The sequence below is a fragment of the Mytilus californianus genome, unplaced genomic scaffold (assembly GCF_021869535.1).
Source record: "Mytilus californianus isolate M0D057914Y unplaced genomic scaffold, xbMytCali1.0.p SCAF_6, whole genome shotgun sequence".
In the NCBI taxonomy this organism is placed as follows: domain Eukaryota; kingdom Metazoa; phylum Mollusca; class Bivalvia; order Mytilida; family Mytilidae; genus Mytilus; species Mytilus californianus.
The window spans coordinates 87,267,871-87,280,690 of record NW_026262712.1 but is presented as its reverse complement, the minus strand read 5'-3'; the positions used below and the strand labels follow the sequence as shown (position 1 = coordinate 87,280,690).

General features: G+C 32.6%; 1 protein-coding gene and 1 long non-coding RNA gene across 4 annotated transcripts in view; one reads left to right on the top strand and one right to left on the bottom strand.

Moving 5' to 3' along the window:
* The window catches only part of LOC127705964 (uncharacterized), a 46,632-nt gene that overhangs the window by 29,691 nt on the left and 4,121 nt on the right, over window positions 1-12,820 (top strand). Inside the window, exon 4 of one of the 2 annotated variants that reach the window (XR_007984128.1) lies at window positions 150-1,688. The exons of the other annotated variant lie outside the window; for it this stretch is intronic. This is a non-coding gene — a long non-coding RNA (uncharacterized LOC127705964). Of the gene's footprint in view, window positions 1-149; window positions 1,689-12,820 lie in introns of those variants that run through there. 2 annotated transcript variants of the gene reach the window in all.
* Window positions 1-12,820, bottom strand: part of LOC127705943 (transcription factor ETV6-like) — a 90,571-nt gene that overhangs the window by 74,706 nt on the left and 3,045 nt on the right. The window contains exons 2-3 of one of the 2 annotated variants that reach the window (XM_052210310.1): window positions 11,782-11,846; window positions 10,617-10,806 (exon numbers count right to left, since the gene is read on the bottom strand). The gene's annotated coding sequence lies outside the window, so the exon portion shown is untranslated. The remainder of the gene's footprint in view (window positions 1-10,616; window positions 10,807-11,781; window positions 11,847-12,820) is intronic. The other variant, XM_052210311.1, reaches the window with a different exon arrangement.

Here is a 12,820-nt window from a genome sequence, read left to right as displayed (position 1 = left end):
ACAGAATCTGTTTCGTAGTTTACTTGGCAAATCGTTCCACAGAACGGCGGCTGCTTTGTCGAATCATTTTTTTCTATGTTTTTGTTTTTAAATTTGGCGTTGTTAAATGCATGGCATTTTCATATCTCACTGCTCTCATCGGTTTGTAGATAGTAACTAGTTCTTGTAGATCGGTGCCTCCTCGTTCAAAGCCTTGCACACGGACAAAGGCAGTTGATATTGGAATCGATAGGTTACAGGCAGCTGACGAAGAGACTTAAGATTGTGTGTCATGTGGTTGTACTTCTTCTTCCTTGTAATGACTCTGGCTGCTGTGTTTTGGACTCGCTGTAATCTAAATAATTGTAGCTACGAGTCCATACAGCAATACGTTACCATAGTCCAAAGTAGAAGTCACTAGAAAGAATATTATCGTTTTGCATAGTTCTTTAGTTATAAATGGACGAATTAGTCCAATGTTTCAGATTTGATTGAAACAGGATTTCAAAATAGCACTAATTTGCATGTCCATTGCCAAAGTTTTATCGAAATAAATGCCTATGTTTTTCAAGCACACCACTGACAATGATTCCACCAAATTTGAGGTGAAAGTCTGAAAGGTCCTTCGCTTGGTTTTTGAGGCAAATACTTAAGTTCGCGGGACCGATTTTTGAGGAACACCATATTGGAGATGAATTTCATTCGGAAGAACAGAACCAACAGCGATGCGTTGAATCTTCTTTTGAGATACAATTTCACCCAACTAAGTGCTGTACCGGTTATCCAACAAGAGTGTTCCAACCGCTTCACCAGAATAGAATGATCGATCAAATCGGAAGTTCCAGTAGATCTAGCAACAGTTGTTGTCAAGAGCAAGAGTGATGTCATGATGAACACGGAGTAATAATATCAGTCGAATGATTCTCACGGTAGGCTGATTGTAGGCTGTCGTGAAGATAGTTCGACGTATGATTGTTTTTAAGGCGAGTCTAATCGACCTTTTCAAGCACTTTGGATACAAACGGAAGATTAGAGACTGGTCAATTTGATAGACAACATGTTATTATATGTACAGCATGATTTCATTTAAGAAAATCCCGCGTCTTATTTTTAAGGGGATTAATAGTTATTCTATTATTTACATTCGGCAACACGACTAAAATATTTCATTATTTTCCTCTCAGTATGGGAATTCTAAGGACATATTAACTTTCTGCAATGCACTAGATCTTGTTTACATCGGCTTATATTTAGTGCAAGTTTGTATGATTGTATCAGTAGATCTAGTTATTGATTACTGCAAGCAATCTTTCATGTCAATATTGTTCTGGTATTTGTCGTATGCAATACTGAAGTTTATATTAAATTGTATTTCTTGAATGATTTCTATCTCTTTTTCTTATTTTATCCCACTAATCGAAATGAAAGGAAGAGACTTAGTACTTCAATAATAAGTAAAACCCACAATATGATAATGTACTTGTCTGCAAACAGGGACATCTTCAACTCAAGTATAGAAGATGCAGTTTTGAGTGTTCTGTTTAGGCTTTTGTCCCAAACGTTGAAGTATTTGGTCTCTCAAACGTATGTCCTCGTGTATTCCTGGTTCTGATGACTATTACTAGAATCTGGTATCATGGGTTTATGCTATTACTAAAAACTTAGAAGTTGACATAATTGGTTAAATGAATAAATATCAAGGAATAAGCTATTCTCTTTATCTGTAATTTTACCATTGTTTTCCAAAAGGCTTTAAAATCTATCATTTCATAACAGATTTTATTTACCTTTTTTAACTTGCTGTAGTTTTTTAAGTATTGTAGTATGATATTACATTACTAACTTACCACTAATCAGAAGAACCTAACAAAAACAAATCAAAATTTTAAAATACTTAAGATATAAGAATAAGGAGATGTGGTATGATTGTCAGAGACACCTATCTACAAGAGTCTAAAGACATCAACGTTGCACTTAACATGTGAATTTGTACTAAACGTAATCAAGACCGTTTTCAGTAACCAGGATAGATAGTGTCAATAATCCAATCTTGTGTATATATTCAGTGCATGATTTCCTCCTAAATTCCCCTCAAAACCAACGTCATTGAAAAACAGTAATGACAAAAAAACATACTGTTTTTGTCTGAATTTTACCAAAACTAAGGCGTGATTTAACAGTTGAAATTAATGATGCAATGTTTAAAAGGGATTCTAATCCAAACTTTAATTTGTGATATATATGTCAAATTGATGTTTTTGATAGCAAAGTTAAACTTCTGACAAGATCAATGTTAGGATGTTTTGCACTGACATCAATTTGAATTGTAATTTTGAAGGATAATATGGTATATAATGAAACAGTAAAAATCTTAGCTTTCACTGTGACGTTAAACTAACTAATCGGTCTTTTGCACAATATGTGCACTTTACATTCAGAAATTGCCTAATGTGTTTATACAATTTTAATCACATAAAACTGTTACCTAATGTAATAGAAAATCTTTTTACAAACTACACAATCAGGTCTAAAGCTTTAGAAAATACCAATAAAACTCCGTTAAAACGAAGTATACGTAATAAGCACTATTTCGGATTTTATGAAATTTTGTATGCATTTAGAACGCTATGATACTATTATAATTTTATCTATCTTAGTTCTAAATGCATATTCCATTTCATAAAAATCAGGAAGATCATCACATTACGTTAACTTTCCTTAATTCAAACTTGAGACATGCTTGTAACTGTCGCATTCTAGCGATTAAAAGCCCATAACAAAAATAGTAAAAAATTGAAAAGAAAACATTTCTTGATGCAACAAAATATGCAAACAACAAGGTACACTAAATAATACCACGAGACGCTAGCGATTAAAAGCCCATAACAAAAACAGTAAAAAATTGAAAAGAAAACATTTCTTGATGCAACAAAATATGCAAACAACAAAGATACGTTAAATAATACCACGAGACGCAAGCGTGCTTGGAACTGATGGATATGTCATTTCGACGGGCATATAAAAAGAGCACATCATAGACGCCAAACCTTCCCCCTAACCTGGGACAGTGGTGAAACAGTACAACATAAGAACAAACTGTTAAAATCAGTTGAAAAGGGCTTAACTCATCAGATCGATACAAAGCAAAAACAGCTTACGAAAACACATACCGGACGTGGCAGGATATTTATACATACCCACAACAAAAAAGACACCAAGTACATATCTGAGAGTACTCGCAGTTACTGACAGCTAGTTGGAAGCCAATAACAACTAATAAAAAATCATGTATCTTAGACAAAAAAAGTACACATCCAACATCCAAATGGATTAAGTGTAAAGACGTCATTAACAGTCAAAGAAAAACATGACCTTGTGCAATGCCAAAATAAAGATATCGACAGATTGTAGTACCGTGATTGTGACTATATCAATATTTATACCAATAAAAACAATTTCCAAAGATCTACTAGTAATTACATTTGTTTATTTGTCATAAAATTTTGCAATAGGTAGAGTGGAAATGTCAAATTTGGAATATTTTCAACGCATATAATACATTAGTTGATTGATTTATCGACTTTATTTTGCCTAACGTCCAATAACAAATATTTCGTGCATATTCCAAACGATAATAGATAAAAGGGTCGTGATAGTTTCGGCTGCTACTTGAAAATGAGGGTGTAGACATTTTGCCGTTTGAAATGGCCATCTACGGACCCCTCAAAATTACAGAGATTCTTTGACGTTCATAGAACATTAAACTCTATACGAGTCGTGAAATTTCATAGTTAACGGTCTTAAAACTTCTCAGTGCTCGGAGTACAAAATTTGTTCTCGAAACACCTAAACTATTTTAATGTTTATGACCGCGAGACCTGGTCTCCATTCAGACCGGACGTATCTGAATATATAAATACCCCGCAAAGTATATCAGACACACCACTTTAGCAAGGGTTTTACTGCCAGATGAAAGAAGTACAATGGATTACATATCACTATACCGCAGTCAACCCTAGGTGTGTTCAAGTTTTAGCTTTTTTAAAAGCTTTGGAGTGCTTCGCTGTATCATGCTTTCAAGTAAGATGTGGTTGTTTAAGTATGGGAAATGTGTTATGTATCTCCTTTGTACATATACTCATGTGTTGGTATTTAGCTCGTCTTTGTCATTTTTACGCAATATTTATTTGCATATGGATATCATCATGCATGTTTTCCTACACAGTAATTTTACTAACTTGTTTTCAGATGACTTAGATACCTCCTAAATTCTAGATCATTCTCACAACAATTATAATGCACAATTTGGGGGAACCATGTGGTCTTAGTGTTTCTGTTTTTTTTTCATATATATATCATTTGGTTTTATAACATGGAATACATGTATTTTGACAAAATTCTTGAAGATCATTTTCAGTAATATATGCATTTTCAGTGTTGGTGTATATGCGTATATAGTCAGATGACCACTCAGAAACTTGTTCATCCTAGTCCCTACTTTTTATTAACATTTATTAACATGAATTGGACACGACATTTTAAGCTAGGTAAACCAGTCACAGGCAAAATTGTTCATTGATCGGGTATCGGATCGGATCTTGAATACCCATACTGTAATGTCATCGTATGTAATATCTTCTCCTGTCCGGGACATTTTCACAATTTTATATCTCATTCTAGCCATAATGTGTATACAATGGTTTTAAAGAATAAAATTGTCTTGTCTAGCCAATAGAATCTTTCAAACATCATAAGCTAACCAATGAGAATCTATATGTGTTACGTAATAATTTCAAGATGGCGCGAATGTCGTATGAAACTAATAACTTTGCATCGTGATGCAAAGGAATAATACATTGGAATATTAGAATTGAAGATTTCGACTAAAAAAATCGGATCGGCATATATCCGCTTTTCCGATATGAGGAGGAACATAAGAATTGTAGATATGTTTTGTCGAGTTGTTATCTTATTTCTCCCACACTTCTTTATTCTGTAGGGATACTTACTCCTGATCTTAACTGATTGCACTAATAAACTTACATATTTTCGTTTTTTAAATATTTCGTATCCCTACAAAAACTAGCAAATAGAACTCTTCGTCTCTCTTGCAAACCCAATTGATTCACTGTAACTTTCAATGAAAAGACTCTTCACAATTTACATAAAACGTTGGAATTTTGATGATTACCATGGAAATACAATATTTCATACCCAAAAAAGGTTTAAAACACATTCATTACTCATGCTATAACATAAAATACATAAAAAAAAAATTGAAATATCTAACAAAATTCTATGGATGATACTTATTTATTGAATTTTTGGTATAGTCAGAATACATGATAAAAAGCCATCAACAAGGTCGTTCATTATCACCATCGTGATTTTACAACCGGATTTTAAGGGGGGAAATACCTTTCGTATTAAGAATTATAAAAAGAAGTTATTAATGATAGATCTACGTTTAATTCAACGGGAATTGCCCTTTTTTAAAAGGCAAATGCATATTAAATAGTATATAAAGATGAAAACATAATAGATATCGGTCAACGAAGACGTAATGAATATCATTATTTCGATAAAAAGTAAAATAACAAAAATACAGACCTCCAAGGAAAAATAAGTGTACTTCTAGTTTTCAAAGTCTATAACTTCATGAATAAAAGAACCACTGATGTACACACTTGACAGTGTATATACGAAGTTTCAGCAATTGTTATACGTATTAGTGTGTTTTTCTCTCTTGTTTTGTCATACATTATTTGCATGTAATACGTTTATAATGTTTACGCATAGCAATGGCGATGAACATTTACGAATATATGTATCTTAGAAAAGTCCTTCGGGATTACAAATCAAAGCTCTTGTTCAATCTGCCTTATCATAGGTAACGACAAGGAATTTCAATTGTGAAAATAATTTCTTTAAATAAACCAAGGAAACTATAGATATATACGTCTAATACATGATTAAAAGACAAAACCATGGAAGTACTACAATATATACATGTATGGTACAACTAATGAACGATTCGGGTTGTCCGATTTATTATCCGGAATTACCTGGTGCAATTCGTCCCAAAACTTTTGCAATAAAAAAAGTAACGTTAATAATCAATGATCTGCGCTAAACTTCTTTTCAGTAACTTTTTTTGTGTCACATCAGAGAAGATTAAATCATTTAGAACATGCTTTGTTGTGTCTTTATATGATTTTTCAAAGTTTTTGTCTCGAGTCGTCTCAATACAAAAATGCACAGAAGCCGATAATATAAAACGAGTATAAGGTGTGTTGTGTTTGCTTTAAAATCATGACAGATAACGCATATAAAAACATAGGTTTGTTCTGATTAAATAGTGTTAACTATCAGACCATACTATATTGTTAATAAACCGGTTAACATAAAATATTATTTGAAAAAAGCTTTTACAAATATTCAAAGAATTTCGCCATTACCGTCGGATTCAAGATAATCATACAGAAGGACTTTCGATTGTTTGTTTGATGCATTGAAAACATAAATAAAGAAAACGGAAATATACAATAACCAGCAATAAAACAATCTAGCTATATAATAAAACAAAAAATCAGTTTGTAATTATATAAATTCAAACTGTTCATTGATTTTTGATAAAGGATAAAGCAAATTGATAAAACAGTTCAACACGTATGGTAAACCATCAAATCTAACTAAAATGTAAAATTGCAAAAAAATGTACATGACCTTCCTTCCTGTTTATCTTTTCTGGTACAAACTGAACGAAGTATAAGGAAAATGTCATCCTTTCATCAATTTATTGTAATTGATAATAACAATTTTCTGCGTTCGAAGCTTTTCTGGATTTACCTTCATCAGGAACTTTTAAATCCAATCTTTTGAAAGCCAGGGATGTATAAATACGTAGAAACATTAGGAGCTATATGACCAAAAACAAAACTAAATAGAATAGCTCAATTCATTTAGATCAACTCTGCCTGATTGAGCTGGAACCTTTGTCGCCTAGAAAATGTTTAGTTTATATGAGATATTTTGGAAACAAATATGTTATAAATCATGACAGTGCCGAAACACTTGACTACTACATATAATACATAACTAATACATAGCTAAAATTGTATTGTTATCTATTCATGAACACTTGTGCTCCTCTATCCACTCTTTTTGGTGTGTTGATTGATTTTTTAGTTTGAGAAAAGATGGCTTATTTAAGTTATATTATTGTGTTTTGAACTAAATTTCCGGCACTGCCAGTACTCTTAGATCATTTCTTTGTATCCTTTGTTTTTCTGTTGTTGTGTTTTTAATACCAATTTAATGATTCATGCCATTCAAAATGATTTTCACATTTTTTTCATATGTTTGGTTTATACACCGCTGTTCCAGGTTAGGAGGAGGTTTGAGCGCTTACAAAATTATTTTTAACCGCAACACTCTTTGTGTGTTAGACCCAAATAAGGAGATGTTATAATGCCACATCAATCGTTTGTATTCAGTCAGACTTTAATCGTTACTTGATATGAGAAATATCAAAGCGTGTGTAAAAGTATTTGTTTTGTGCACAGTGTTTTGGAGGCTGTTATTTGGTTAAGTCTTTAGCTTTCTATGTAGTGTTTTGTGGACTATATGTTTTGCAGTAATTAGTCGTAGCAGTAGTATTTGATTACAACAGTCTTTAACTGTATGTGCTTTGTAGACGGTTGTATACTTCAGTCTAGTTGCCTTTGTAGTGTACATGCAACTAGCTTTAACTAGAACGTAATTCAAACAAAAAGCTGACATCAGTGACAAATAGAAAGGAAGGCAAATCATAATATATAGATATAGGAAGATGTGGTATGAGTGCCAATGAGACAACTCTCCATCCAAGTTACAATTTATAAAAGTAAACCATTATAGGTCAAGGTACGGCCTTCAACACGGAGCATTGGCTCACACCGAACAGCAAGCTATAAAGGGCCCCAAAAAATTACTTGTGTAAAACCATTCAAACGGAAAAACCAACGGTCTAATCTATATAAAAACGAGAAACGAGAAACACGTATGAACTACATAAACAGACGACAACTACTGTAATCAGATTCCTGACTTAGGACAGGTGCAAACATTTGTAATGGTTATTATTACAGACAAATAGAAAGGAAGGTAAATTCTGAAGGTCATTATTACAGAAAAATAGAAAGGAAGGCAAATCCTGAAGGTCATTATTACAGACCAATAGAAAGGAAGGCAAATCGTGAAGGTCATCATTACAGACAAATAGAAAGGATGGCAAATCCTGAAGTTCATTATGACAGATAAATAGAAAGGAAGGCAAATCCTGAAAGTCATTATGACAGACAAATAGAAAGGAAGGCAATTCCTGAAAAGTCATTATGACAGACAAATAGAAAGGAAGGCAAATCCTGAAGTTCATTATGACAGACAAATAGAAAGGAAGGCAAATCCTGAAGTTTATTATGACAGACAAATAGAAAGAAGGCAAATCCTGAAGTTCATTATGACAGACAAATGGAAAGGAAGTCAAATCCTGAAGGTCATTTTGACAGACAAATAGAAAGGAAGGCAAATCCTGAAGGTCATTATTACATCCCAAGACAACGATCAACGTTCCTTATCGTATGAACATCTCTGAACAACCGGGTCGTAAAATGGATTTAGGATCGTTAATATTTTTATTCACAAAACCCATATAAAATCCAGAAACTAACAATCACTTGACAGCATGTTCATGACCTTGGACAGTTAATAATCGGATAAAAACAAATTACATGCTAGTTGTATTGACAGAAGATCTCAACATTTTAACAGAATATTAATCTCAACTCGACACACTGCTTAATAAGCTCATATTCGTAAACAAATCTAAAGAGGAGTTTTATACGCTTACGTTTATGTTTAGTAAGTAGAACATACAAAAAAAAATATTACGTTAGTTACTGCCATATTGTCAATTACTGAATGTGCTGACCGTTCTTACCTGCGGGAGAAAGATCATTCCTGGTGTCGTTTTCAATTATTTTGGCTCATGTAATGAACAAGACAAGCTCTCTTTCAATGAACTATGACATGCCATTCTCCAATTAAAAAAACATTATCACAAATATATAATAAATTTAAGAAAAACCCTAAGTCTTAATCATGTTCTTTTTTGTAATTTGTACCAGAAAAGCACAACAGGAAGTCTTAGCAAAAAATTTTTCAACCAACTTAACATTTGGTTGAGATTTTATGGTTTACCTGGCTCGTATAATGGCAAATATATATTCATTCTCTGTGCGAGTCTTTCATATTATTTCAACTGACGTGAAGTACTTAAAACAATGAATATATTATGAAATCATACTACGTTAAACTGAAGGATATAATTTCATATAAGTGGATTATAATATCCAGGAAATATTTATAAAATTCTATTAGCACGTATATTAAAATATTTTATTTTCATATTGGATTCAAGTTCTTCATTTTGAATACTAGTATATAGTTGTGCCATCTTCAGTACCAAATGATAAAATATGATACCGTTGATCTATAATTAATCAGACATATTTTCTGCCATGAAAACGACACTTTATACGAAACAGATCAATACAGTTTCAAGTATAAAGTTTCCGCCATCGTGATGTGTCCTTTTGATTTGTATTTCCGAATAATCTGATTCATTTCCTTCGAAAAAGACAAAAGAATAGATCACTTAACACGATGGTTTTTACTTAAAGTAGTATTGATTTATTTTGATCAAAATCTATATAGGTAAAAGATTTTGATAATTAATTATTTATCGTTTTTAAAAAGGAAAATATTGTTGGAATGAGAAAATGAGGTCATCGCAAGATTAGAGAAATACTTATATACACGACAACGTTGAAATATTGATAAAACTCATAAAAATATATAAGAAGTAGTAGACTCTTATTCCCGTGTCACAGCACTTAGCTGTATCCAATTACTTATGAATTAAACATTACTACTTTTTCCTTTGTAAATCATAAACACTTTTTAATTTGTCTTGGAGGGATAATGTCACGATAAATCCATATTTATCCTTAGTATTTTTTTGCCAGTTTTAGACATAAATCTAACACAGATCAGTTTTAGACAAAAGTACACTTAACAGCGAAATTTTCAAAACGGATTTACCGGAATTTTAACAATGTATAGCCTAGGAGGCGGAAATTTTCAAAACCCCTAAAAACGGTATACCGATCAGCCTTCTTGGATGACCTGTGGCAATACTGATTGTCGAAATAAGTACTGGAACTTAAACAGTGTCACATGTTTCGGGTGTTTTCTGTACAACTATTGACAATAAGCTGTATCATTATGAGTCTTTTGTAGAGGAAACGCGCGTCTGCCGTACAAAATTTAAATGATCTATGATGAGTTTATTTTGATACAACCGATGATTATATATCCTAAGGGTTGATTGAGTCTACAGGAGTTCTTGCATCCTGCAATTAAATATATGCCAAAGAGGGCATCCATTTGGCTGTGTTGAATTTATAAATACGCAGACACGTAAGGTCACAATAGGAATGTTTGACCCTAGTGTAGGGCGAGTGCTCTCTGCATGATAAGGAACTCTTGCAACAACACTTGTATGTGGATTATTGCAATGTAAAAAATTAACATACCCTCTTTTTCCAGTAGCAGTCTAAATTTCCCGCTGGTGGGCAATAGATGTCAATTTCGATATCGACGTTTTTCACTTTTGCTTTTCTATAACGATTTCCAAATGTTAACGCTATAACTGATGACAAAGCCAAGATCAAGTTAGCAATTGCCGATTTCCACATTTGCCGTTCAGTGGTTATAGTACTTGATCTGTTAAATAAATTGAGAACCGTTCAACCAATGCTTTTCAAATTCTAATATGTTGTTGCTGGTGACAACATGGAGGTCATTTTGATATTGACGATTTTCATTTTTGTTGTTCAGGAGTTTTGGTCTTTCATTGATTGGAAAATTTTTCCGTGCGATAGCTTGAGAAAGCTTGATTCAATCCTTTTCAAATTTTGAAATGTTGTTTCTCATGGCAAAATAGATGTCAGGATTGGTTTTGACGATTTTCACTTTTCCCGTTCTGGAATTATGGCATTTGATTGCTTTAACAATAACACTAATAAATGTAGGAAAAACCCGGTTTGCTGTCTTCTTCTAAAACTTCTTGTCACATGTAAAATTATGTTTTATTGGTTGCCTTTCTTGTGTTTCGGGGAACCCGTGTCCGCTTTTCTTAAACGGGGCTTCAGAAAAGTGGTCACTGTCTCTGGGTACTCAAATGGTTAAAAATGAGTTAAATGTAATACAAAAAGTATTATTTGGTGAATATTCCCAGACTATACGGGTGAGTCTGGGTACAAACAACCATTGCCCAATGCATTTTTCTTAATTGTGGTCAAAACAGTTTTTACAGCCTTCAGGCATTGTTGTTTTTGCGGGAACGACTAGAGGATATCACATAATATCCATATGTTGTCACGTATGTTTCCTGGCAGGATTGTTGGGTAAAAAGCATAGACCACAATGGATATTACAATTATTAACTCATTTGAAACCTTTTATCATTTGAAAATAAATTTGACCTTAAAGCAACCTATTTCATTCATGATAAGTAAATATTTGCGATGGATAAGTGATCGATTCAGTCTCCTTGTAGCCTCAAGTTCAGTTCCTAATGATAGTTGTACATAATTTTTTTGCAATGATCAGTTGTTGTAATGAAATAATATCATCATACAATAAATACAAAGATGATTTATGAAATATATATGAATTTATGTATTAAAATTTAATTACCTTCATTAAGCAGTCCACCGTGCAGCTGACATGAATTACTACTTCCGATTACTTCCGAGAAAGACCTATTGATACAAACAGGGAAATTAGTTTTAACAGCTTCCTTTTTATCAAAGCATTTGTTTTATCGATTAATGTATTATTATTTTACTGAATTTATAATCTGATCATCAAAAACTGTACAAGGTAAATTCTCAATGTAATGTGATACATGCATGAGGAGAAACAATTGACTTTTTATTCACTGCCACCAATCAATCAATCAATCAACCACCTTTATTTGTGGGCCTTTTTAAATGATATTGCAGGTAGGATATACAGGTTACACATTAAGTACGCACAACCCAGTTATTTGCTGAAATCATATCCAGTGTACATTTACTTTCCTTTCAGTTCTGATCATAAAGGCGTTTTTAACCCTTATGTTTTAAGGACATGTAAAAGTATATGTATAGATAATAACCTTTATACATAAATTTAATTGGTCCATTTGACATTATTATGAACGTTTCATTTTCGAGACCTAAAGCGCTTATTTAAGGAAAAAAAACCCCAGGCCTTTTCACTTTCGATGTTATACGTGCAGTTACATCCCAGAGATCCAATGTAATTGTATCACTCTACTGGCATACATATGTCAAAACGAACATGGTGCACTAGAATTAGAAAGTACTTAAATATTTCTGTAAATTATTTTGAAAAATATATTGAGTAGAGAGTACCAATATCGAATCTAATCAGGTGAAAAACAGTAAAGCAGCAAAAACAAATATCAAACCATGGAAGTATGTCATTTCCAACTATTTTATCTCCAAATGGAAGCAAGCTTATCATCATTTTTGGGACCAAATATAGGGGAAAAGTATGCAGAGTTCCCCGAACACAGCTGATCACAAGAGAGTGGAAATGTCCTAACAATACCGCTGCAAATGAAAATTGTAACATGAATTTTCATATTTTATTAGCAAAGTTAACATAAAACAAAGCCAAAACCATTTTTTTAAAAAGAAAACATTAAAGTTCTCATGTGCAAAAAACA